We start from the raw sequence: 27,454 nt of genomic DNA, 5'->3' as shown, positions 1-27,454 counted from the left end.
CAGGAGAGGTAATAGGAATGTTATTTGGGGAATAAGGAACTATTACAAGGTATTCATAGTGATAATGGTCCTATAGGTGTATGTTGTCATGACAGTATAGTAGACAAACTTTAAATTCCCTTCTATAACAACAATTTTGTGTGCCCCCATTGGATCCCCTGGTTTCCAATATTGCTACATTAATATAAAGTGTTATTAACATACAATTCCTTAGATTAGATATGCCTTTCCTATATTTTTTCTTTGTATTTTTTCATTTGTTAACATCAGTTGATTCTATCCTAAGACTTTCCATTCTTTAACAGTGTGTACTTGGGGAGTGGGGCAGTGACCACCACTGTCTCTCCCACATATAAGTGCATATCACAGATTGTGCTATACTGGGAACTTTTCAGCACAAATTAGATAAAGAATTCCAAGGATAGTAAAAAAAAAAAAAAAAAAGAGCCATAAGAGTAATTAATACTTGCAAAATGAGGATCTTGGGGAGGCTGCAGTTTCAATAGATAGAGGTCAAGAAAGTCATTTGGCCTTCACGTGAGCGCTTCATTCTTTTCTCTTTGCTACCTGTTGATATTCTCCCTGCCCCACCCGCAGGAGCTTGAGACTGATACAGAGCCTTTGTGGGGCTGTGTGGAAATGCTCAAGGTAAGCTGCCTGCACTGTGGCAGGAACCCCGAGAGACCTTTGAAGAGAGTGGAGGGAATAAGAGCCCAGGCTCAGGCACACAGCTTGGCTATGTGACACCTTTGTGTGAATTGGGAAAACAAACAAAAATGTGCTTTCTTTAATTTGGAGAAATTGGACAACGATATCTCCCCTGGGTGTATGCCACCTAGTGTCAGGACTCTTAAGGTGTGTCCACTTTTTCTTCACCTTCTTCCTTGTCAGAAACCTAAAGCATTCTTCCCATGTACAAATCCGGGGGTAGACTAGGCAAGGCAAGCAGGATTGGCTGGCACACAGTCATGGCTTGCATGTGAGCTTCCCTAGATACTAATGGCAAATTTAGACACCTGTTTGCCGTTTGTATGACACACAGATAAAGGTATAGTAAAGAAACATTGCTCATAAAAAAAAACCAGGCAGGCTTAGTTGACTAAATTGATAAGAGGGTATAGCTAATTCTGGAAACCCACAAAAATGAAAAAAAAAATAAATGATTCAAATAAAACCCCATGCATTTATTTAAAGGATAAACCTGGATAAAATTTACAGCTATGGCCAAATGATGAGACTGGAAAATTCTTTCTCCCCAAATCAACTATAAGTCTGGACAAAAATAAATAGAAATGGCTATTTCAGTGCTCTAACAATTGATCAGATGTAAAGTGCCCTGAGCTGCATGCATGCTTAGAAATTGTTGACCTTCAGGTAAGAGCACGAGGAGCCTTTGGGATCCTCACCTGGTGCCGCTCTTGTCCACTCATCTCTGTCAGCACAGAAGGCCACCAGAGAAGACAAGGAGGAGGAGCAACCATCCAAGGGCGTTGATCTGATTTGAGTGGGTGGAGAGCTCTGGGAGTGTCCATGCTCCGCCATGGCAGAGGTGACAAGGACGCATAGCATGCTGATAGAGTGTACAGCGGAGGGAAAGACATTTACCAGTCTCAAGTTCTGGTCATGGAGCTGGCAGAGAAGTTGTATATATTCTCAGTGGGGATGGGACAAAGGCCACGTCAAACACAGCTTCCAAGCTACCGCCAAGGCGTCCATTATGGGCAGAAGACATGGGAGTTCTTCCCAGCCTCCACGCTGAATGCCCTTACTTCTTACACACAGCTGGACTGATGCTTCTGGAATCTTGTTGGCTCAAGGTGTTTAAGATTGTCTCTGGCTCAGTGTTTATAGACCACTAACTGCACAGGGAGATGCTGCAAGAAGCCAGCCCTAGAAAGAAGACAAGCACATGGCAAAGAATCCACAAAGATGCAATTCAAGAAGGGAGCTCTTAGATAGCGCCCATCTGAGTTGCTAAGCAACACCAATAAAGAAAACGATAACACAAGACAACCCACAACAGTCTTTAAGGAGAAAAGCAACCTCTGAAGTTCCTGCACTATCGTGTCTAAAATACCAGATTTCTACCCAATGCAGAATGCATTAAAGGAAACAGGAAAGAGTTATTAAACAAACCAATAGAGATAACTCTGAGCATTCTTGTTTACTGAGTTAAAAATACAAAGGCTTAAAGTCAGGCATTGTAAATACGTTTAAAAGAACAGCTAAAATGTTTAGGGATTAAAGTAAATTATATGACAATTATCTACAATGACCAAGAACTAAGAAATTGACTGAATAAATGTTTTGACAAGAAGAGGGATGAATAAGAAGTCAATCAGATGTGTAGGTTTATAAAACACACATGTGAGCAAAACACCCATACATGTAAATTAAAATGATTTTTAAAAATTAAAAACTGGAAAAATCAATAGTTTCAATGTCTCTTCTCTCTAAACTGATTCATAAATTCAGTGTGATCCCTACCAAAATTCTAACAATCCTTTTAATTCTTTTTGTGGCTTAAATGTATATAGAAATGCATAGTATATATGATAGATATGACATTGAAAAAGAAAAAACTTGGAGGAATTAATAGTAAAACAATACACACATATAGTTGTGTATGTATGGTAAAACTAATGTGTGTGTGGTATCATCCACATACATACATGTATGTTCACATACCTATGAACGTATGTTTGTATGCATACACACACAAAAAGACCCCACAAAATACCATGAAGACAATAGTAGCAGTATCCATCAATGGAATGGAATTGAGAATGAGAAAAAAAAATCCTTAACTTGTGTCCAGTAGATTTCTAGCTGAGTTAGCATGATAATTCGGTGGGGGAAAGATATTCTTTGTAGAAATGATAGTGGGTATTGGAAATATACAGACCAACACAAAGCCCTAAGCTTTATCTCACATCATACGCATAAATTAACGTGGATCGCAGAATTTAAACCATAAGCTTTCTAGGTTAATAACATATCTTTGTGACTTTGAGTTAGTGAAAGTTACGAGATGCAGAGCTAAAGCTAGCACCATTAGAGGAATTAATAAATTATATTTGATCAAAGTCAAATTTTCCACGCTTCAAAGAACACTATTAAGAACATGAAAACAACTGGGAGAAAATATTTGCAAATCATGTATCACAATAAAAGAACTGTATGCAGATCGTAAATAACCCTTCCAATTCAATAAGAAGACTAAAACCCCAATTTAAAAATGAGATTTATACCACTTACTTCAAAAGGATTTAATCAGAATTAAGATAATGTTCCGGAGCTTGCTTTGGCCCCACGTCTGCTGTGCAGTAAATACTTGATAAACGACAGCGAGATTTGCGCTCAGATGTGTTGCCTGCATTGTGCGGATAAACAACCGGAGCTGCACAGCAGGTGGAGAAGTGGCTAAGGACATTTGGGGCATAAGCAGCCTTGTCAACAGCCTTATCGTGAAGTGACCAAGAAGGATTAGAGAATTTGCCAGGTGGGCTTCACATGGATTAAATGAGAGAGGCATCCACATCTTCAAAGTGAGGAGAGGTGGGGCCGTCCTCAGCATCCCTCTCCCATGGGGCTCTGCTGGTAAGGGGTATTAGTTTGGAGGAAGCTTGGGAGCATCTCACCTCAGCAGGGGACCCTCTCGGTCTCCAAATTCCCACTCTCCCTTGCTGGATTTTCCCTAACCACTTAAACACTATTATATTAATAGCTCATTATCAATGTTATTTGAAATTCAGACAAACATGAAGCTTCTTTAAATATGTATCAACAGGGAACTGGCCAAATTAACTAGGATTTATCTATGACACATTTGATTATAAAAATAATATATTGCACCAAAGTAGATAATTAAAAAAAAAAAATGAGAGCTGGGGGGATGGTTCAGTAGTATAGTGTCTGCTGTTCAAACCTGAGGACCTGAGTTCATATCCCCAGAGCCCACATCTTGAATTACAGATGTGCAGTGGAAACAGGAGAGACTAGAAGCTCACTGACAAACATAAAAGGCGAAGACAAGACAGACACCCAAGGCCGTTCTCTGACTTCCAATTGTAGGTTGTGTCATGTAATTTGCATGTGGATTTTGTTGTTACATTTCCGTACACATATACCATATATTTGACCATATTCACGTTCGCCCCACCCTCACTGCCCTCCCCCATCCTCCTTCCTCTCTTCCTCTGGCTCTCACCTTCTGCACAGACACCAATGTAAACATATATGTGCTTTTCCAAGTGAAAAATATAAATCGTGACCCAGCATGTGGATTATAGCCCATTTTGGTTTATGTATGTTATATAGGTTTATAAAATACCCTGGGAACATACATCAAACTGTTTGCCCCTCACTTCTGAGAGTAGAATTTGGGTTGAAGAGCCTAGAGGGAAGTATATATTTTTGCACAGTTAGAGGTTTTTTTTCCCCACATTTTTCTTTTGTGATTAAGGAAAAAATACTTGCACCATTTAAAATACTTTTATTTAAAATCTCTTATTTATTCTCCATTAAAACAAAACAACATACTTAAAGTCACAGAAGTAGCAAATGCCCAATATTTGAACTCAGCTCTGTGCCTTCCCCAGTATATTATTCCCCGCCCCCACCCCCAGAATGACCTGAGCATAAGGTCACAAATCACTGATACAGTTAGCCAAGAAGATCTTAGCCTTCCACGTGGGAAACACTGACTATCGGGCAGTGATCCAGAGCGGTTCAGCAAGGTTACCTATGCCTTGGGAAGAAACACGAATTGACCGAGAGAGACCTGGAAGTCCCTGTCTTAGTCTTCTGCAATTCAGCAGAGTAAGGAAATATCATTTTGTTGATAGTTTCCAATTAGGTAGCAAATTTGCAAAGCAGTGAGGGGCAAAAAAAAAAAAAAAAAAAAAAGAAATCCTAGAAGTCATCTAGTAATTCAATCCCTGCTAATATAGTGGAACAAATATTAAGAGGAAAAAAATACTATCTAGGATAATGGAATTATGAGCAATAAGCATTATGGGTTTTAAAAGAACAAATCATGCCAGACAAAGTTGATTGCTTTTTTGATTAGTAGACTGAGGGAATAGAGTAGATGTAATATATCTTGATTTTAGCAAAAGGTTTGATAGTGTCTTGTGAAATTTTACTCAGGAAATTAATTGAAAATGGTCCAGCGATGAGCGCTGTTGCGTGAACTTCAATGGTGGCAGAGCTGCAGAGGAGGAGGAGCCACGGCGAGACATCGGGGTCGGGGAGATGTGGGACCATGAGTCTCAGGTCAGGGGTCATTTCTATTTAATTATTTCATTACTTCTCAGGAAGAGAAAGAGGCTGCTCTTACGTGAGTGAAATTCATAGTGTATCTTATCTGTGTGCTTTATTGAAAAGAAAAAGCCGCTGAAAGCCCGCAGCCCACGTGGTTTTCAGACCCAGGTGGAGCGGCGTTCTGGGCCCCAGGAGGAGCCCTGTTGTGCAGGCTGCACCAAATGGCTCTGCATTAACTTCAGCTCAAATTCTCAGTGATGGAAGAGTGATATATCTTTTGAGCCCCAAAGCTCCTTCTTATCATCACACTTTTACCCTGTACAGGTCCCCTTGTATGCCCAATATATAGGAGGCACCTGGTCCCTCAGAGACCAATTCATAAAGCTGCCTGCGCTCAACTATTGAGTATGCACCATGTCCCCGGCCCATGGCGTATGTGATGGATGTCATAAGTAGGTAAACATAAAAAGTAGCTTGTGGTTTAGGGTAGCAAGTATGTTAAGTTGGCAGTGGTCATTGCTGTGGTCACATTTGGATGAATGTTCTGTGGAAAAGCAGGGACGATTCGGAGGAACAGGTGAAAGAAAGGACAGTTTGGGAGAGTCAGGGCTTCCTGAGGCTGCAAAGAGGAAATGCTATTTGATCAGGGAAGTAAAAGATAGGCGGAACATTTTTTTTTCAAAGCTTTTTTTTTTAAATTTATTTATTTCTTTATTAATTAATTAAAGATTTCGGTCTCTTCCCCACTGCCGCCTCCCCTTTCCCTCCCCCTCCCCCAACCAAGTCCCCCTCCCTCTTCAGCCCAAAGAGCAATCAGGGTTCCCTGCCCTGTGGGAAGTCCAAGGACCACCCACCTCCATCCAGGTCTAGTAAGGTGAGCATCCACGAAACTGCCTAGGCTCCCACAAAACCAATAGGTGCAGTAGGATCAAAAACCCATGTAGGTGGAACATTTTTATAGAATGAATAAGAGTTGGGGATCTCAAACAGAGGACGAAAACTAGTAGACATCCGTGAATGAGGAAACTAGTGGACATCCGTGAATGAGTTGTAAGCTGCGTTAATGATCTGGAAGATGTAACTGGTTCAACTAGTTCCGGATGATAGGAGGACAAAGTGGAGGTTGTCTCTAGACCACAGGTCCGTGTTGAGCAGGGAGAAGAGTTCCTATACACATGGCTGCTGTTATTCTGTCATTGCTGATGGCGGAGGACCAGCTGCTGTGAGAGACAGGCAGGGTTGGGAAGGATCCTAAAGGTCCATATAAGGAATTCAACGTCATTGGCCAGATGATAGGAGGACATCTTAGGTGGATCTTGTGTTTCACTGGGGTCACTCTGATTGTGATGGAGGAAGAGTACAAAAGAAAGGGACCAAAAGAATGCCGGGTAAGAAGCTACTCAACTGAAAGATGGAGACAAAAACCCAGTCTCAAAGAGAAGCAGGACCAGACAGAAGCTGGTTTATTTTATAGCTGAAGGGAATCAATATGGGCCAAATTGTACAATATGGACAAGTGGGGATTCAGTAACATCATCATCTAAAAGAGGGGAACCCAACAACAGCAAGCAGCAGATTGAGAAGCTGGACCAATTCTATAACCCCCTAACCAACATAGATGAGCAAATTGAACCACTGAAGGATGGCTAGAATGTCACCCTTGCTACCCACACTTCCAGATGTGAGATATCAACAGGCTACAAACCGAGCTACTTCTCTTGACTCTCTGAGAAACTAGCAACAAGAGCTGTGGGGAAGTGTCTTGAGGGTTTGGCCTGGGGAAGGATTGGGAAAGAAGATCCATCAGGAGGCAATGAATCAGAGGCCAAGAAATGAGTGTAGGGGTTCCCCACAAACAGCACCATCTTGCCTTCCCCTTCCTCCTTTTTCACTTCTCTGTGTTTTAACAGAACGAAGAAGGCTTTCCACACTCCCTCTCAGGATGGTTTCAGCATGAAGCCAAATGTATCTTCATTTTTCTCCATGACGTAAGCAGACACTAGCAAGAGGCATTCCATACTCTCCTGACCTTAACCTACCAACTGTTTGCTGTGTTGTCGTGCAGAGCAAAGTTGAAGCTTTCACGACATCCAATTCCCAAAGTTAGATCTTCTTCCTGTGTTTTCTTTTAAACATTGAACAAAGGAGAGTGAAAAACTAGTTGGAGCCTCTGCCTGATTCATTGCCTGTTGCTAGAGATAGTCATTGTGTCTTAGATACATAACAAACTGTGAGTCACCCAAAATGCAATCTGGTCCTCTTGAAATAATGCCCAGGAGGTTAAGCTCAACTGAAGGAAATTGCATGTGTCTCATGCATGTGTCATTGTTGTTAGCCTTTCTTGGGTAAAAGTTGGTGAGAAAATGGGGGGTACGAGGGAGGCTAAGGGAGGGGGAACAATTGTCTTTGAACCAAGGATTTCCTTCCCGACTCTTCCTTCAGAGTTTTGATTGACTGTGTTTGCTTTGACTCACCTGAAGTGATGAATAAATGTGGATTTATGAAAGATTTTTGTGTTGACATAATCAAGATATTTTTACTTAAAACTTTTTTCCAAGGGCCCTCAAGACATAATCACTAGGTCATTTTGGAGTCATGTTTTATAGCTGTTCAGGAAGATGAATATGTGGGGTTTCAATCAGGAAATTAAGGCCGCAGTTTAGTCTGTTCTGATTTATGAATTGCCCTTTCAGGAAGTACAGTGGCAGATGACTGTAGGTTGACGAGGAGCTGGTGCTGTGTGCAGTGCGCTCAGTGGCGGGTGACTAGTTCAGTAGTCAGACTTGGTGATGTCACTGCATCTCTGGCTTCTTGTCAATCAGCAAACAGCTTTGGAGCATCTGCTGGTTCCTGGACACCTCTTGGCCTGGAGTGATGTACACAACATTGAAAGCCATGGTACTTCTTCCAGATAGCTTATGTGTTCATCGTTCAAAGCACACACATGTCGTTTGAGTGTCAAGTGTGCCTCAGAGCTCATGTGTTTGAACAATCGCTCCTCACCTCATGGTGCTATTTTGGAAAGTTAGGGAATCTTTTGTATATGAGGGAAGCCTAGTTGACAGACCTGGGGCATAGGGGTGGAGACTATGGTTATAGCTTCACCCAGATTCCAGCCCCAGCTCTCTGATTCCCAACCATTGCTGGGATGTAATCTACTGTTGTATGCTCTTGCTGCCCCAACCAAATGAACCTGATTTCTCTACCACAATGGACTGTACTCCCTCAAACTGGGAGCCAGAATATATCCTCCTTTAGCTGCATTCCTCAGGTACTCTGTGACAGCAACAAGAAGTGTAACTAATGCATATAGCAAAACTGAGCATAGCGAACAATGAGGACTACTGAGAACTCAAGAACAATGGCACTGGGTTTTTGATCCTACTGCACGTACTGGCTTTGTGGGAGCCTAGGCAGTTTGGATGCTCACCTTACTAGACCTGGATGGAGGTGGGTGGTCCTTGGACTTCCCACAGGGCAGGGAACCCTGATAACTCTTTGGGCTGAGGAGGGAGGGGGACTTGATTGGGAGAGGGGGAGGGAAATGGGAGGCGGTGGCGGGGAAGAGACAGAAATCTTTAATAAATAAATAAATGGAAAAAAAGAAAGTTAAAAAAAGGGTAAAATCAATCAGAAAGGTGGGCACACAACTTCCTCTCTGAAGAGTATTATCTTTATTTGGAAAGATAACCTAATATGAGTTGTTTGGAGTGTATGGCAGAGATGAAATTGTGAGTGTCCACATGAATACACATGGAAATGAAGAACGGTAGAGGGGAGAGGACCAGTGTGGCCATCTTTGATTTTGCCACCTGGAGAGATAGTTATAAGTGCAGGAAAAGACACACTGAATGCTTGTGTTGAGGTTGTTTGTATTCCTCTTATCCAAATTCCTCTATTCTTTCCCCTACTTCTCACAAGTTTTGTATTAAACACACAGATTGCCTTGCATCAGTAGGCTTGTTGGTGGACTTCAAAGAGATGGTCAAGTTCCACTTCTGTTTCATTGCATGAAACATACAGGAAACTGGCACAAATGAGACGGTCTAGGGTCTGAGGAACACATAGAAGCTGTAGAGATCTAAATGGGGATTTTAGATTTCCTTAAGATACAGAACTAGAAGTTTGGACATACCTTTTAGAAGTTGAAAGGGCACCGAGGCAGCCATGGGTTGACTCTGGAGTTACATTTGTATTGAAAAGCTATCAAAGGGTGATATGGCACGATACTACCAAGTTTGAATAGAAATGGCCCCCACAGGCCCATAGTGTGTGGCGCTATTAGGAGGTATGGCCTTTTTGTAGTAGGCGTGGCTTTGTTGGAAGAAGTGTGTCGTTAGGGAGTCCTCAGAAGCTCAAGCCCAAGCTCAGTGACTCTCTGTCATCTCCTGGTACCTGCCAATCACATATAGAACTCTCAGCTCCTTCTCCAGCACCATGTCTGCCTGCATGCCACCATGCTTTCCACCAGGTCAATCATGGGCTAAACCCTGGAACTCTAAGCCAGCCCCAATTAAAAGTTTCCTTTATAAAAGTTACAGTGCTCATGGTGTCTCTTCACAGCATTAGAAACTCTAACTCAGCCCAGTGCCTCCTACTTCTGGAAGACTCCAGCAGATAGAAGCATTCCTTGTGCTGACCTCTGCTGAATCTCATGCTTTCTGCTATATAGATTCTAAATGCCCAGGCCACACAAATCAATAAGTGTATGAGTGGAATACACAGGTTATGAAGATTCATGTAGTCAGACTGCTTGAGCTCATGTCTTGCTTCTGTATTTACTCATTGTAGAATGAGACTTTTGGAAAAATACTCTTTTATCTGTGTGATACAAATACAGAGCCCTCCCTTATAAAATTGTGAAGATTAAGTAATTAATCCTGAGAGGATTAAGTGATTAATATCTGGCAACCGAAAGACGAGCACCTACAAGACCCAAACAATCATTGTTCATCTTCTTGTTAGAATCCAAAGTAATTTCACACTCATGTGTCCTTACCACACTGCCATAAACTATTCTTATCCCAATCACAGTGGTGGAAACATTTATTTATTCATTCAGTGAAAAGGTAATGAACCAAACGTGGTGGATGCTGGGGATGTGCCAATCATAGAATCAGCACAAAATTGCATTGCCTCTCTCGTCTTATCCTCTGCTTATTAACCAGCCTCTAGCTGGGTGGAAAGAATAAGCAGGAGGGTTAGCTTTATGCGTTGAGGAATAAAGTCAGATCCTTCTCACAATGCTCCCAGAAGATGAATGATTTTGTCAAGGTATTTCTCAGGATCTTAGATCTCTTCTCTGTGAAACAGGAATGATAATAGCTTACTGGAGATGAAAAAGAGAGAGAGAGAAAGAGAGAGAGAGAGAGAGAGAGAGAGAGAGAGAGAGAGAGAAATTGTGTGACTCATGTGTGTGTGTGACTCGTGTGTGTTTATGTGTGTTTGTACCTGCACACATATGGAAACCAGAGACTAACGTTGGATATTTTCTCAGTCTTTCTCTACCTTGGTTTTTGAGACAGGGTTTCTCATTGAATCTACAGCTCACCAACCAGTTCAGGTGGAGTGTCTAGCCACCAAACCCTAGAGACCCTCCTGACTCCACCTTCCCAGGGCTGGACACTTGCTCAGCAAGCATTTTACTGGCTGAACTAACTACCTGGCCTTCCTATAGGATGTTGATGGGATTTAAAGGAGTCAATGTATATAAAATTCCTAGAAAAAATATTTAACGCCCAATAAACATCAGTTTCTTTAATCATATTACATAACTATGTTGCAAGGAGCCAGAGAAGGCTAGAGAGCAGTAAGTGCTTCTGAGTACCCAGGAAGTCATCGGAAATGAATATTTCATGGGAGAAACCAACAAAAAGAGAAATGGGGTGAGCACCAGCTTCCATGAGACCAGTATATGGTCCATTTATCTCCTTGAAGGTGAAAGAACTACAGGATAAGGCTTGGCAAGGGGCTGTGCACTGCCATTCAGAATAGATGTGAACTATGGAAAGCAATGGAATCCCAGAAGACTCCAAAGGGGAAGCAGAAGAGTTCTTCAGTACACCCCTGAGCATCCTTTCCAAGGAAGGTTCCAGTATTCTCTGGCCTCCTGTCTTCCCATCTTTGTCTACTCCTCCTGCTGTTCTCTTCTCACCTTCTCCTGCATCTTTGTCTTTCTCACCCCACCTCCACGGCACCTCTTCTTTGGTAAGAAGTTCCCATCTGAGAGCTGATGGCTGGGTGACTGGCATCAAAGTTGGGCCAGATCGCCAAGGATCTCTCAAGATGAGAGCAGCTTCCGGAAGAGAAGTTCAGCCTTCTCAAAAGTCGTCTGCTTTTCTTAATCCCTCTTCTTGGAATACTTGTTCCCAGCTCTTCAGAAGAAACTGAGTACAGATTGCACTGGCTTCAAAGTCTTTCTTTCTGTTCTAGGTTAACCTACAAACTCATATTATTCAGTTGGCACTGTATCTTCTAGACAGGATCCATGTATAATCACTCAGCCTACAACTATGTTTGGGAATCTGTGGGAGGAGCCATGGTTGGGTCCCAGGTTCCAATGGGGAGCATTTTGGGCAAATTCTCCATATCATCATTTTTCAAAGGCATGTGAAGCGTTCACTTGATAAATAGGCTGAAGGCTTTTCCAATATTTTAAAAGACAGAGTCTTCCTACAATAACCTACAATAACAATAATAGAAGGAAGATATGTTAGAAAAAGGTTCCACTGGGGGGAAAAGTGGAAGAAAGGCTACATACAGTAAGAAAAGACCAAAGGGAAAGGTAGAAAAGACCACACATACAAAAAGAATAAGGGAAGAGAAATTGGGAGCAGGAAGTATCTGTGAGACACTGCTTATGCTGTTACATTAGCATTTTACTTCATGGAACCAAAGCTCCCTAATAAATTTACATACATCTATCTCTATATGCATGCTTTGAAACTAGTACATTTGCCAACCAAGCGTTCTGGGGTTGATCCTCAGAAATCCCTCCAGGAACTACATACTACAAGTGTAAAACCAGGATCTTCAGTTCCGTAAACGTTGCTGTCTGACAACACCTGACAGATACAACTTGGGGGGATGTTAATTGGGTGCAAAGTTTCAGGGGGATTTCAGCTCATCACTGTGGGGCAGGTATGCCAACAAGGATGGTCAGTGCACGGTAGCAGGTGTGTGCAGTACTGAGTCTTCCCCAAATGGAAAGAGCTAGACGGTATGAGGGGTACCACTTTCAAACTTGCTCCCCTCGTGACCTGCTCCCACCAACCAGACCCCACCTTCAAAAGGCTCAGCAGCCGTAACACTGGAAGCTGGAAACTGAGCATTCAAAACAGACACTAATGAAGGATTCATATTCAAGGCATAACAGATGGACCGGTTTACAAAAGTGACAGGTAGAATCCTTTATTGATTTGTTTAATATCTTGGGTCTGGACTCATCCATAAGAAACTAGCTGGTTCCCTTCCTCTCTATGAATGTCAGCTCTTGATCTGTAACATGGCGGCTCACGTTTCTCTACACTCCATTCACCCCTTGAGGGGTTACTTATAAACAGTGTGTCCAGGTCAGAGGCAGTGCTGAGCCACAGTGGAAGGCTCATCACAGAAGGTCACCATGAAGACCCCTAGCCATCTCTTCGGCCACTTTTCCTAGGCAGAGCAGCCCACACCACCTGGGATCAGTAATATCAGTTGTTGATTCTTGTTTGCTGGGCACCTCGCTTCCTGATTTGCCACAAGATCTGAAACTCTGTGTATAAATGCTACAGTTATTTCATTAACCAGCATTGTTCCCATCAGCAAGTCTTCCATCAGCTACTACTTCTTTTGTGTGAGAGCATTTTGAGCATCCCAATCACTCTTGTGAACTACTAGCACCGGGCTCCACAGTGAACGGGAACACTGGGGGAAGAGGAATAAAGGAAACACACAGTCATGAACTGTGGCTGAGCGTTTAAACTCAGATTTCAAATTCACTGTTCTTGTTCAAGTACAGAAAAGGGAGGAGGGCTAGTCTAAAGGACCAGAGAAGTCTGTATATGACCTGAGATAATCAACTTTTCCTTCTTTTAATTTTTTTCTAAAATCTTTATCATTCTGAATAAAATACCAAAAATATGTAATAAACTATAACAGTCAAACATTACCATACATCTGGGCCAAGAAGGGAATTAAACTTACACTTCATGCTTCAGTGTAGTTTGTGAGCTTCCTTATCCCTGGCCTATTCCAGGGAAAACTATGTAATGAATATTGCATATGTATATTATGTACCCCAGGTAATTAGGAAAATTTGTTTCTCTATCTGTCCTAGAAAGTAAATATGCCATCACTAATCTGTATGCTAATAAATGGGCTTCATTGAACTTGTATATAACAGTTGTCTTTTTTTTTTTAAAGCGGGCTATTATCCTTTAAGACTGGTCAACTTCATGTGTGTTTCATCCACCACCTTTTTAGACTTAGCTCTCTCATCTTTCAACAAGGACTATACCAGCCCACTGTAGTCTTTCTGAGAGAATTATTCAGCAGTATTGGGCAAATGTTTGTGCTTCTCCTGGAAAGCTATGAGTTAGCTTCTTGTCACAATTTTAACTTCTTGAGACACATCAGTTTATAGACAAGAAAGTTTACTAGTGCTCACACTTTTGGGAGTTTCAGTCCTTGATTGCTTGACCTCTCCCCATTGCTTTGAGCCTGGGGTGCGGTAGGATATCTTGCTGACAAGGAGTAGTGGAACAAAACTATTCTCTTTATGGTTTTGTGTGTGTGTATGCATGCGCGTGCATGCGTGCCTGTGTGTGTGTGTGTGTGTGTGTGTGTGTTGAGGAGCTTCCTATAAGTCCCTTGAGGTGACCTAAGCATTTCCCATTAGTCCTGCTTGTTAAAGTTCCTACACTATTCAATAATGCCGAGCTAGGACTTTTGTAAGCATTGGCCTTTGAGAACATTCCAGATCCAGACTGGAATACAGCAGGACATAATGGCTAACTGAAATTTCCCAATAATGCAAAGAATCCCAAATGGGCACATTTTCTTTGCAGCGACAGACAAGTGAAGTGATCCCAGAGAGGTCAAGCAACCCATTCAAGAGCTCCAAGCTGGTCAATGAAGTTGATAGCTCTGAGAGCCTAGGCTAGGACTTGACTTGTGCTGAAGCACTGTGCTCATGATGCCCACCCGGGCTGCTCCTCAGGCACAGAGGCATGTATGTGCCTTTGAAACAATTGCCTCTTTTTGTTGTTGTCCTCGTGAAATTTCTGTCTTTTATTCTGGTTTGCACAGTAGGCAAGAAAAGAGCAGAAAGCTCTGGAAACTCATTATGGTTATTTTTTTTTTCCTCTTCAACTTCGGAGTTGACCTCCCTAGCTATTCCCAGAATAGGACATGCACATGGCCTACAGAGACGCTGGTCATCCCTCCAGCTGTTCCGTTGGCTGACACAGATGCTCGGCCCAGCGACTGACCTGAAGTGACTGGCAAAAATTAATTAACTTGCTGTGGAACTAATAATGAGCTGCTGGTTTGTGTTTTCTTTCCCTAACACCAGTTGCCAAAGCATTTTTCATTAGCGGGCTGAATGCTTTCTTTGTAACCAGAGCAGCCTCGTTAGTTACAGCTCTATCGTGGCCAGGGAGTCACACAACAAATCACTGTCTCCTTTTCAGCCACCGTGACCTAACTTGTCATCTTTCATTGTCTCCCAGGGAAGAGTTTCTCTCTTCCGCTGACATCCCTCATCTTTCCTGTAATGTCTCTTTCAGAAATGCCTTTCAAACAGAGCTCCTCGTACACCCACCACTTTGTCTTATTTTGGTTGCCAGAAGGAACGATTTTGTGTCCGTGGCCCGGGCATTTGTTGGAAAGAAAACCATCATGTCCACCCCAAGTCTCTACTCCCAATGTCCCTGGTTTGCTCATCTCTGTGCCTATGGATCATGTTCTTTTTTAGTTCCAGCTCGAGCTTCCTTCACGTGTGCACGTCTGTCCCAGAGCGTGGCTCTGGGCTTCTCAATGGCCCTACTGTGTTCTCCTTGTGTCCCAGATAAGGTCTATGAACTGATGGAAGTAAGATACCTAGAGGCATGCATTTATTCAAGGTTACAACTGAGACCAAGGAGAGGGCATGCTACTCAAGCATGGAGAACCCGTGTGAAAAGCTGCGCATGGTCACACATGTCAGTAAACCCAGCACTCGAGAGGCCTTGCGGCAGAAGAGATTGCTGGTTAGCCAATCTATACAAACCACTGAATGCAGGTTCAGAAATAGATCCCATCTCAGAAAATAAATGTGGGGAGTGATCGAGGAAGATGTCTTTCACACACGCTAGCACATGTACATGTGAACACATGACATGCGCACATGCACACACACGTGCACGTGCACATATTGCAACCAGGACTTCCGGTTCTAAATGAGCTGCCTTCCCTGATATAACCCCCATAGTCCCTTGCTCTGCCATGCTATCCTCCAGTCCGTGTGAACATCTTCCTCATTTTCTTTTATCTCAGCTCTGTTGCTTCTTTATCATTTTGACCAAGCTGATTTTCTGAAATCCACCAACAAGTGGATGGAGCGGCCAGGACATTGGCTTTTAAAAAATGCCCGCACACTGGCTCACTGTCCTGAGCTCTTCCTTTAGGATAGCAGCGGCCTATCCGGCGTTCTTCTAGTCATTTGTCAATATTTTGTGGGGGTGCTTAGTAAGGAGGGAAGATGAATGAGACACCATGCCCCTACATATAGGTGTGTATCCGGCGTTCTTCTAGTCATTTGTCAATATTTTGTGGGGGTGCTTAGTAAGGAGGGAAGATGAATGAGACACCATGCCCCTACATATAGGTGTGTGTGTGTGTGTGTGTGTGTGTGTGTATAAATGTTTCTATGATTTACTCTCTAAATGGTTTTATCTCGTAGGATGGTAGATGAGGAGTAAGATAACATAATCGATAATAGAGTCATAGCATTCAGAGCTGAGGATTCACCTTTGCATGGAGTGCGATCTGGGCTCTCAGCACTCTCTAGAGCAGTGCTTCTCAACCTTCCTAATGCTGTGATATTTAACACAGTTCCTCATGTTGTGGTGACCCCAACCATAAAATTATTTCTGTTGCTACTTCATAACTGCGATTTTGCTACCGTAATGAACCGCAATGTAAGCATCTGATATCCAGGATTTCTGATACGCACCCCCTGTGAAAGGGTCCTTCGGCTCACAAAGGGATTGTGACCCACAGGTGGGCAACCACTGCCCTAAAGGCTGAGGCTCCCCATGGTATGCAGGCACTTGCAGTGTGTCTGTCTGGCTTTATACACAGCATGTCTATCCTGCAGACCATGGATCACACGTGTTCCTAAATAGCTTATGAATATTGCCCAACATATTTGTCTATTTCAGCATCATATCACAGCTTCAGAGGTTGGATAATTTAAATCCCCACTTCTCTCCATACCCACAACCTAACCATGAACAAGTCACTTCACCTCTCTATTTCAGAGTCTTCATCGATAAGAGACAATATGAGCTTCAAATTTATAGAACTGCTTCAATAAACTAATGTATGTATGTTGAATAGCCTGGTACATTGTAATTATTTAATAAATATCATCTAGCATTATATTAAGTCTAACATGATTTATCAGTATTTTCTTATGAATGGTATCTTTGTCTGTATATGGGTGTATGTTAGGCAGGTTTAAATCCAGGCTCATGCCATTACTGTTTTTCAAGATCGATATTTAAAGTGCTCCAGCTGGGTTGGTTTGGAAGTATTCATATACTTTTAGACATGGAATGGATGTCACATGCCAGTCAGTCATGTCCATCATAAGCTTTATGAAATCAAGCACTAGAAAAATTCCCAGGAATCCACAAGGATGGCCGCATCTAAGATACTAATAGTGGAGAGCTACCTAAAATGCCCTTCACCTGTAATCAGATTGGTGACTACTTCAACTGTCATGATAAAACCTTCAACCAGTAAGTGATGGAAGCAGATGCAGAGATCCATAGCTAAGCAATGGGCCAAACTCCTGGAGTTCATCCTTAGAGAAGGAGGGGCAATGTTACCAACAAAGAGGCCAAGACTCTGAGGGGAAAACTCACAGAAACTGCTGACCTGAGCTAGTGGGAGCTCACTGACTCCAGACTGACAGCTGGGAAAACTATGTAAGACCAAACAAGGTTCTCTCAATTTAGGTGACAGTTGTGTGGCTTGGGCAGTTTGTAGGGTCACTAGCAGTGGACCCAATTTTATCCCCAGTGCATGAACTGGCTTTTTGGAGCCCATTTCCTATGGAGGGTTACCTTGCTCAGCCTAGATACAGGGAGGAAGGCCTTGGTCCTGCCTCAAGTGATATGACAGACTTTATTGACTACCCAAGGGAGGCCTTGCCCTCTCTGAGGAAGCAGGGTGGGGGGATAGGAGGGAGAGGGAACTGGGATTGGTATGAACAATAAGATTGTTTTAAAAATAAAATAAATTTAAAAAAAATTTAGCTTGGGTGTATTGAAGTATTTTATGTTTAGATCTACGTTCATAGAATCCACTCTTTGGAACAAACAGCTATGAGTCTTGACAAAGAAGACAGCTACATAGCCACCACCAAAGTGGAAGAGGAACTTTCTGTGAAAACTTTCTGCTGAGCTTTTTCTGTGTGATTGAACTTGTGTATATACACATGCTTATAACCTTCAGACACATTTACACATTCTTTCTTAAGTGAATTTATAGCTAGATGTATGAGTGTGGGCACATGTGTGCCATGCATGCGTCTGAAGGTCAGAGGACAGTTTTCAGGAGTCTGTTCCTTTCATCTCATTTTGAGGCAGGGCCTTGATATTTCTGTCACTGCTGTATATGGGAGCTTCATTTGATTTCTTTGTCTTTTGCCTCCCATCTTCACTATCGGAGTGCTAGGGCTGGAATTAAAGATGGGTGCCACTGCATCTAGATGTTTGACACGAGTTCCAGGGACCAAACTCATGTCCTGGTTGTGCCACAAATACTTTTGCCCACTGGATCATTTCTCCAACCCAGAGTCACACAATTTTAAGGGGAAAAGTTTATGGACAGAGAGATATATGGAGGGAGGGAGGGAGGGAGGGAGGAGAGATGAGGAGGGGNGGGGGGGGGGGGGGGGGGGGGGGGGGGGGAGAGAGAGAGAGAGAGAGAGAGAGAGAGAGAGAGAGAGAGAGAGAGAATAATTTTCTAACATAGCAAAGGTCTTTGCTAGCATGTTAGCTTATGTCAGGACGTGGGTAAATGCAGGAAATATTGAGATATCTGAAATTTAACTTAGCTTTCCCCCCAGATTGCTTAAGCACAATCCCTTAGCCCAGGGAACTGAATCTCTACACTTTATCACTTTTTGTCTTGCAAAGAACATTTAAAACTTTTGTAACTGTTCAAAAGCAATATACTTGAAAAGTTACTTTTAAATATTAATTAAAATATAATTACATCCCTTCCCCCTTCGCTTTTCTCCTTCCAGCCCTTCCCATGCTTCCTCCCTCAAACCCCTCCCACGCTCCCCCTCACTCCTTTTCAAATTGTTAACCTCTTTTTCTCTGATTATTATTGTTACATAATACACACACATAATATATAAATATAACCTGTTGAGTCGGTTTAGTATTGCTGTGTGTATACAGGATTTCCCTCTTCAAGGTGGATAGCCAATTAGGAGGCTCATCCCCAGGAGAGATTAGTTCTCCCTCTCTCGGCAGCCACAGCTGTCAGTAGTGTTTTGGGAATTTCCCCCTTCCAGGTAAGCATGTCTATTGACATTGTCACCGTCAAGGTCTTGTTCAGGTAGAAATATAGCATTTCCCCTGTCATTTCTAGGATACTATCTCACAGTAGACTTCCTGGTTCTCTGGCTCCTGCAATTTTTCCATCCTCTGCTCTGCAATGTTCCCTGAGTCTTCAGTGAAGGAGTTGTGTTGTAGATTCATTCTTTAGGGCTGGGTTCCCCAGGAACAGTTGATCTCTGCATTATGACTAGTTGTCTTCTTTTCCTTTGAAGAGAAGACTCTTTGACAGGGGTGAAAGCTAAGTGAGTATAAGGATAAGTTTTAAAATACAGTTAGGAATTATGCTGGTGCTGTAAGGTAATAGTAGGGTCTCCTCTGAGATCCATGACCTCACTAGTTCCAGGTAGTTAGCAATGTTGCTGATGCCAGATATTATTTCCCGCTTGTTGAATAGGCCTTGTATCCAATTAGATTCTGTTGGTTACCGCCAAATTAGGAATGCCACTATTGTACCTTGAGGAATATCTTGCCAAGGGGGGCATAACTGTGGTTCATAGGTATCACAGCTGGGTAGGAAGCTGGCATAGAACCTTCTGATACTGTGAAAACTTACCTTTAATCTCTCTGAGAGGCAACCAAGGGCAATTGCAGGTGAGTATGTTGTTTTGTAGTTTTGTAGGTCATTAGGAAAGCCATGACCAACAATTTTCATAGAGGTTTCTCATGACTGTTACTTGGATTTTTGTTAGTCTGTGCCTCTTGTGGGGAGTATTGTCAGCCCAAGTAGCATAACATCATTTAAAACATGTATATTGTCTATGTATGTTTTAAAACATATGTAGTACATGTAAGTATTGTGCAACTATATGAATATATATATGCTTATGTATCACATAAAATTTTGGGTAAATATAAAATAATGTGATTCCTTGATGCTTTATGAAACATCCTTAGAGTTATTTGTCCCTCCTCCATCATCACTGAAATGAGTGTGACATTGTAGCTCCTCCAAGAGAGTGACAGAGTGCATAAACGATGAGCTCGAGGACCAGAACATAGTTCCTCTTGCCTTGTGTGGTCACCAAGGAGCCTTCCTTGCATTCCCTGGACTCAGCTTGGGATAATCAGAGGCCTCATGCATATGAGTCTCTGCGGAATCTTCTTAGTAAGGTTCACCGATAATGTGTGAGCTCCTAAGAATCTACCATCAATATCTTTTTCAGTGCCCATGTAAATGGCCTGGAGAAGCTGCCATGGCAAGCAGGCCTAGCGTCACTCTAGTGCACTGCCTATGTTGACCGTGCTAGGATCTGAAGGCTTATTCCTTGAGATCAAGTCTTCAAAATGTGGAGCTACAAGTTTCTCCAAAGCTCTAGTTTTTTGTTGCCGTTGTTGTTTTTGTTGTTTGGTGCAGCCCTTTATGATCCATGGGCATTTCTATTACAGCTCAACACCACCGAGTTTCCAGCAACAGGGGACTGTGGGATCCTGGGATCATCATTCTCTGTATCTAGCACAGAGAATCATGTAGACCTTGAAGGTCTATAAACCATGCTTTCTGTCAGTGGCGTTTGCGCTCGCCTCATAGTATTTTTGTGAATTTCTGTGATTTCTCTTCCTGGAAGCCAATAGCTGGTCTTCAGAAGCTCGGATCCATTCAGCTTATTGAAAAGCTCTGTTGTACTTGGAACAAAAGGACTTGTTTTCTTGGCCTACAGAGAGCTGGTGATGACAGAGCAGCCAGTTCATCATCTTTTCTTTATTAACAGATGTCAGAGTAATTGATGAAGCCTTTTGGTTTTTTTTCAACCTTCAGTATATTTTTTTAAATGGATTGATTCTGGGGCATTTCAGTTCATTTACTGACAATGTCTTAGGGATAGAATGTGACTGTAATCAATTTTCATTATCATTGTCTAGCTAATAGGACTAAAAATAAGAACTCTTAATCTGCTATGGTATGATTGATTACTCAAGAAGGATATGGAAATAATGTCTTTTAATATGCCTGGGGTGTTACATCAGACCTTTGAAATTTTCATCTTCAAAACGTAGCACTTCCAATACTGTTCTATTCACTATTAAACAACATGGGACTCAAACAATTACCTTTTTCCAGTTCCTAACCTCATAGAGTAATGTCTAGTTTTAGTACTTGTGTTTATTTTTCCAGAAAGCTCATGTCCCAGGCTTTCTTTTCATGGTTTCCTCCCATTCTTGTCTCACTTTGAAATGATATTCTGCAGGCCTTGCTAGTTGTGGAGATCAAAGCATCTTCCCAGAGCTCTGATGACTCATCTCATTCCTCTGTGTATCAAAAGATGGCTTATGAAATGTAGGATCTTGTTCATAAGATGGTCTAGACAGAGCCAAGGATTCTGTGTCTCACTTGCATAGCGCTGGATGAGAAGACAGACATCTTGTGTCTAGGCCTGATTCTTCCCTATCATCTAAGCCAAGTCCTAATTTGGAAGCCTCCGTTTCCCCCTCTTGAAAATGAGTACTGCCATCCAGAGTATTTCCCAAAGTTTTGGGGAGAGACTAGTGACGCCCTAAGTACAGATTCACGTCGACTGTAAAGTCTTTTCCATAGTAGTCATTGCCTTTCCTGTACACATTCTTTTTCTACTCATTTTGCGACATCTCTTTCTCAACCTTATATTGTTCCCATGTATTTTATGTTCTGATAAAACTTTAGATGCTCTCTGTATTTGCTAACCATTTATCAAGAACTCATCCTTGTCTTGCCCTTGGAGAGAACCTGGGACATTGAATCCTTATAATAATTCTGTGGGTCACTTATGACCAGAGCCCCTTTATAGACAAAGACCAACTACCTCTCCAGCTGATGTTTAAATTTGGTAAGGTAGAGGTGACCTCACGATTTAAATTAAAAGCTGGTTCAGGATCACAGCTCTTCAAAGAAGTCTCAAAGTTTACTACTAGGTCAAATTAAAAGACAAGATGTGATGGACTCAGGTGACAGCCAAAGGAGTAAGAACTGAAAAAAAAAAGTCCAAATTAGTTGAAGGTGATGGCCTTCTTTAATTTCTTGTGGCTTTCAAGCTGTCCCAAGAGCTTTCCTTAGGGGAAAGTGTGACTCTCAGGGGACACTTTCATCATCCCCCCTTTGGTCTTTAAATTGTCGTATGAAGGGAACTGCTTACCACTTTCTTAGCAAACCTTGGTTGTTGTTTTACTTTATTATAGGCCTAAAATCCTAAGCCAAAATTTTCAACCTGGCTATGTATAATGTATGGGGGAACTATAATAAGGAAATTCAAAATGAATCTGTGGATGAAAAAGATCTGTGATTCCTCTAGGTGATAATATTTTTTAGGCATACATACAATAGTGAATTAAAAAACAAATTCATTTAAGAGCATCACTAAATTTATAGGACACTGGATGCTCTCTTAATTAACCTTTGCTTTACCAAGTCACTGTATGAGCTGTTCCTTTGTAAAGCATCTTGATTGATGCCTACAGCAACCTGTACTCTCGAGGTCAACAGACACACTCCAGCACACTGTACACGGCTTTAGCTTCCCCAGCGTCTGTGGTATTTATTCTAAAAGTTATTTATGGTAACTGCAAAATTCAATTGCAAAGCAAGATGAGAGCTATGATTTCTCTGAGAATCCAGTCGACTGCTTCGGGAAGATTCGAGAAAGGTAAACCATTAAAAGAGAAGTTGGTGCTCAATGAGGCAAGGTCACTGAGAACAGTTCTGTGGGCTGTCACTGCAAAATGCCCAGGAGCCCTCGTGGATGACATGTCCTCAAGTTATACAGGTGTGACTGCGAAGCAGCGTGTGTGCATGCAAACCCTTGAGCGGGACAGGAGATGGCTGTGAAGGTCGAAGCCAGGGAAGGAAAGCACCAGTCCCTCCGAGAAGACTCCACTGAAAACGATCCGAAAATTATTATCTCGAGGGTTCAAGTTCCCTTTACATAAGCTCAAACTGGAAATCATAAGCAATGCATTAATAGCCTGGTAAATATAAGTGACGCACATACAAGGGACGTAAGCCTTGACTAGGCCCTAAATCAGAACATTGTTGTGTAATACCCATGTTGGAGATTTCTAGTTTTAAAAAAATAGTTACAGTCTACTGTTTTGTGATTCTCTTGGTCTCCAAATAGTCTTAGGGACTTTTTTTTATGCATGTGTTCAATGCTATCATGGTGTTGAGCACGCAATATTCAAGGAACAACTGCCTTATAGGAAGACTGATTGAGGTGCGTAAGTTTTGAAGTTATAAGGGAGTTTTGTCACTGTTGTTGTCTTAGATGACATTGTTACCTTTTAACTGAGTACGGGGGTAGGTTATGTCGCCTTTGGTGGTATGGGGCTAGGTTATGTCATCTGGTCATCTGTGGTGGTTTGAATGTGAAATGTCCACCGAGGACTTAAGTATTTGAACACTTTATCTCTAGTTGGTGGAGCTCTTTGGAGTTTGTGGGTGTTATGGGGGGGTGCAGCATAGTTGGAGGAAACCCTGTTGTGGGAGCAGCGGGCTGCGTCCCACCACCCGGCTAGCTTTACCCGAAATAATTACACAGAAACTGTATTTTTTTAATTACTGCTTGGCCCATTAGTTCCAGCCTCTTATTGGCTAGCTCTTACATATTGATCTAACCCATTTCTAATATTCTGTGTAGCACCACAAACTGGCTTACCAGGAAAGATCCTAACCTGCATCTGTCTGGAGTAGGAGAATCATGGCGACTCCCTGACTCAGCTTCTTTCTCCCAGCATTCTGTTTTGTCTACTCCACCTATCTAAATTCTACCCTATCAGAGGGCCAAGCAGTTTTCTTTATTAGTTAACCAAATGAAAGCAACAGATAAGATACAAGACCCACCTCCATCAAAACCCATCATGGCAGCGGGGGGAGGGGTGCTTTGAGGGTCTATTGACTCTCCCTACTTTCAGTTCACTCTTTCTGCTAGATGCTTGGGGTTATAGATTTGATCTCTCAGCTTCCTGCCCTGGCTGCCTGCCACTATGCCTCCCCAGACAGGATGGACTCTTATCCCTCTGGAACTGTACCAGGAAAATAAACTCTTTCTTCCACAAGTTGCTTTTGATCATGGTGTTTCATCGCAGCTACACAAAATAACAAATATGTCACCATTGTCAGAAAGGGGACAGAGATTCCCGCTAACACCCAAATCGGTTCTAGAGTTTGCCCCAGACTCTCAGAGAAACCCACACAAGTGTTGTTTGAGAACTCCAAGTCACCATGAGGCGGCTAGCAGATTCTGCATTCTCCATAATTGCACCCAATTTTCCAATTGAATTATCACATGATTTAATTCGTTTGCTGCATCTGGAGAGCATCAGCATTGTGCAGCTGTTGCGGCTTCAAGAGCTAATTGTTGCTAAGCACATTAAAAGTAGCCCCATTGCAATGCACTAGAGTTGCGGGGGGGGGGGGGTGGTACAAAGTTTCACTTCCCATTTTCGCTTTGGTTGAGTCATCACCCTAAGAGCCTGAGGGGCCAGCAAACATTTGAGCCCTGTTAGCTCAGAGACCTCATCGTGTATGGTTACTGTCACTAGATAAAAGCCTTTAAGTGAGCCAGACATGTCCAGATACCAGATATATAGAAATCTGAAAGCCCTATTTGGGGGTGGGTAAGAGAATGATGCCCAATAAGATTAATTCTGCTTGGAAAGGAGGCAACATGTCACCAAAAAGTCCAAGGAAGTCCATTGTTGATGAAACACCCATATACCCATAAAGCCCCTGCCCTCATTTTGTACTTATAAGTAGCCACATACTTGCTACCCTACCAAATGGTCAGTTCTCCTTGTGTTTCAGTGAAGTGTTTCTCTCCCATGGCTCTGATCACTTCAAGGCCTGCCTCAACCCAAACTAGTCTAATGCTCATCTTATATTTTTGGTTGTGAGTCTAGCCTTTAACGGCTGAGCCATCTCTCCAGCCCCCCAATACTCATCTTATATCATCTTATTATTTGGTATCTTCAAGTCAGGGTTCTCAAAGCCTAGAAAGCACGGGTTGAGCACTAGCCTTCTTCACTGTTAGGGTTTGAATTGTCAATGTCTCCTCAGGTTCACGTGTTGAAAATCTGCTTTCTGAGCTCCAGCACTATTGGGAAGTCATAGACATTCTGCGAGGGTGTGTCTAGCTGGAAGAAGTTGGAAGCTGTAGAAGGGGGAGTGTGTGCCTTTTCGGAAATGCAATCTTGGTCTCTCCCCCTCGTCTTCCCCCTCCCTTTCTCCTCTTTTCTCTCTCCTATTTACACAAGCTAAGTCTCTTTGCTCCACTTCATTCTCCCTTCGTGACCAGGTATCCAGAAGCAACAGAAGCAGGTGACCAAAGACTGAAACGTCAGGACTGTAAGCCAAGGAGAATCCTTTTCTCTTTACATAGCTTCTCTTGGGTGTTTTACTGCCACAATAAAAGCTAACTAACATGTCTCCCTTCCTCATGGTTGTGAGAAAGCATTGTTTGATTTCTAAAATGTCTCTGAACATTTTAAAGTTTAGTCCTCTGAACAGATGAGAGATAAGAATGATGAGTTCATAAACAAAACAAAACAACAACAACAAAAAAACCAGGATATTTTATATACAATGAGGGCTTACAAGGAAGAATTGCAAGCCATGAGCATGGAGCCATGGGTAGAAGTGGATCTAATGACAGAAAGAGTAAAATATGAGGACTCAATCCAAGGGAAAGGCGGAGGAGAAGGCATCAGCCTAAAAAGCACTGAGCACCAGGAAGTCAAGAAGGCCAAAGGGATTCCCAAGCTTTCTTCCTGCCCCAGCCACAGAAAAGTGAGAGTTAGGTTTATATCTCCAACCTATGACAGAAATAGGATTATTCTATAAAGAAACCAGAAAGCTTAGAGAATGATCTATTAATATTGACATGAGAAAACCTTCTTATAATAGTTATGTCCTTTCCCAAACACCATCTGAAGCAGTTTATAAGACAATGATCTCCATCCACAAACAGGTTTCAACCAGCATTTAATATATTTCCATTTTTTATAATCTAGGATAACCCAAAAAATTACTAGACATTTAGCAATAGCCATTGTTTCTACAGAGAAGTAGACTTTGTACACACATACATATACAGGGTGAACTCAGAAAGTGTCAAGCAAAATTTAATTATAAAATAAGAAAGGTCTAAGTAAAAACATATAACTGCAAAATTGTGGAAAACTGGAGAATAAAAAAGGATTTTACACCTTGCAGAGAAAAATATATAGCTCACAAGCAACAAGCAAATGTCGGGAATTAACAGGTCTAGAAGTTGGTTGATGAATGCATTCTTGATTTACTACCTAAGCTTCTATACCCAGTCAAACTACCATTAAATATGAAGCAAAATGCCTTCCATACATGCATAGCCTCAACACTGTGTCTTTATTTATTTATTTTTTCATGCAGCATATTTTTAGCATATTCTTTTTCCTCTCCCAACTTCTTCAAGACCACCCAACTTCATTTTCTTTCATTCTCAAACAAAAAAAAAAAACAAAAGTCAAAACAAACAAACAAAAATAATAAGATAAACAGAAAAACAAAAAGCATGCATTTAAAAGCAAAACCAAACAAAATATGGAGTCCATTTTGTGTTGGTCAACTTCTTCTGGGTGCGGGCTCTGTTTTGAAGTATTATTGATATATTCAATGGCATCCCATTAAAAAAAAACTGATTTTCTCTTTCCCAGAAAGTATCAATTACAAATAGCTTCTTAGTTAGGAATGGGACTTTGTGTCCCCTTCCCTCTCTCTGTGCTGGAGTTCGTCTGCAATGAACTTGGGCCTGTCTGTGTGTGCTGTCACAGGATCTGCAAGTTCCTATTTCTATCAGCTTTGTCGTGTCTGGAAAATGTCGCTTCCTTGGACTTATCTACCACCTCTCTTTCTGCTTCTTCTCCCTCATAAATCCCTGAGTATTGAAGGGAGAGGTTTAACAAAGGCATCCCATTTAGTACTAAATCTCTCATTTCAAAGTCTCGCACTCTGCCCATTGTCCAGCTCTGGGTCTCTGTGTTAATCACCATCTACTGCAAGAAGAAGCTTCTCTGATGAGGGTTGAGTGATGCACTGATAACGAGGAATGTTTTATTCCTTCAGAAGATATTGAAGAAGCTAGGAAAGTGGCTTGGTAGATGGTGTGCTCTCCACACAAATATGTGGATCAGAGTTTAGATTCCCCGAACCCACGTAAAAGGAAAAGCCAGATGGCTGTGGTAACGCTTCTGCAAGCCCAGCATCCAGAGAAGGAGATGGGGAATCCCTGGAGCAGGCTAGTTGGCCAGACTAGTCAAATAAGGAGCCCTGGGTTCAGTGAAGAGACCCTGCCTCAATATATAAGCTGAAGAATATCCAAGAAAGACATCAGACATCACCCTCAGCCCTGCACAAGACACACATG

General features: G+C 42.1%; 1 protein-coding gene across 1 annotated transcript in view; it reads left to right on the top strand.

Moving 5' to 3' along the window:
- The window catches only part of Alk (ALK receptor tyrosine kinase), a 723,384-nt gene that overhangs the window by 246,560 nt on the left and 449,370 nt on the right, over window positions 1-27,454 (top strand). The gene's annotated exons all lie outside the window — the stretch shown is intronic.

Source organism: Alexandromys fortis, unplaced genomic scaffold (assembly GCF_014885135.2).
Source record: "Alexandromys fortis isolate MF-2015 unplaced genomic scaffold, M_Fortis_MF-2015_v1.1 scaffold_148, whole genome shotgun sequence".
NCBI classification, from domain to species: domain Eukaryota; kingdom Metazoa; phylum Chordata; class Mammalia; order Rodentia; family Cricetidae; genus Alexandromys; species Alexandromys fortis.
This window is presented reverse-complemented; position numbering and strand designations above follow the sequence as displayed.